General features: G+C 51.5%; 1 non-coding gene across 1 annotated transcript in view; it reads left to right on the plus strand.

The window, feature by feature from the left end:
* The window catches only part of LOC149579085 (25S ribosomal RNA), a 3,403-nt gene extending 2,997 nt beyond the window's left edge, over nt 1-406 (plus strand). The window contains exon 1 of the ribosomal RNA XR_016357816.1: nt 1-406. This exon is cut by the window's left edge and continues 2,997 nt beyond it. This is a non-coding gene — a ribosomal RNA (25S ribosomal RNA).

A 406-nucleotide genomic window follows, 5' to 3' on the forward strand; every position in this document is an offset into this window, starting at 1 on the left:
TTGATGATCCGCGCCGCGATAGTAATTCAACTTAGTACGAGAGGAACCGTTGATTTACACATTTGGTCATCGCGCTTGGTTGAAAAGCCAGTGGCGCGAAGCTACCGTGTGTCGCATTATGACTGAATGCCTCTAAGTCAGAATCCATGCTAGATGCGACGCATATCTCTCTTCGGCTGCATCTCGACCCGCAGTAGGGGTGCTCTTGCACTCCCAGGGGCCCGTGTCATTGGCCATCTCCGATCGGCACACTAGCCCGTTGGAGCAACCTTGGATATTAATTTCAAGCAGTTGGCGAGAAGAATCTTTTGCAGACGACTTAAATAAGCGACGGGGTATTGTAAGTGGCAGAGTGGCCTTGCTGCCACAATCCACTGAGATTCAGCCCTCTGTCGCCTCGATTCGT

Source organism: Cupressus sempervirens, chromosome 1 (assembly GCF_028749045.1).
Source record: "Cupressus sempervirens isolate cs-2001-9-10 chromosome 1, ASM2874904v1, whole genome shotgun sequence".
Taxonomy (NCBI): Eukaryota; Viridiplantae; Streptophyta; class Pinopsida; order Cupressales; family Cupressaceae; genus Cupressus; species Cupressus sempervirens.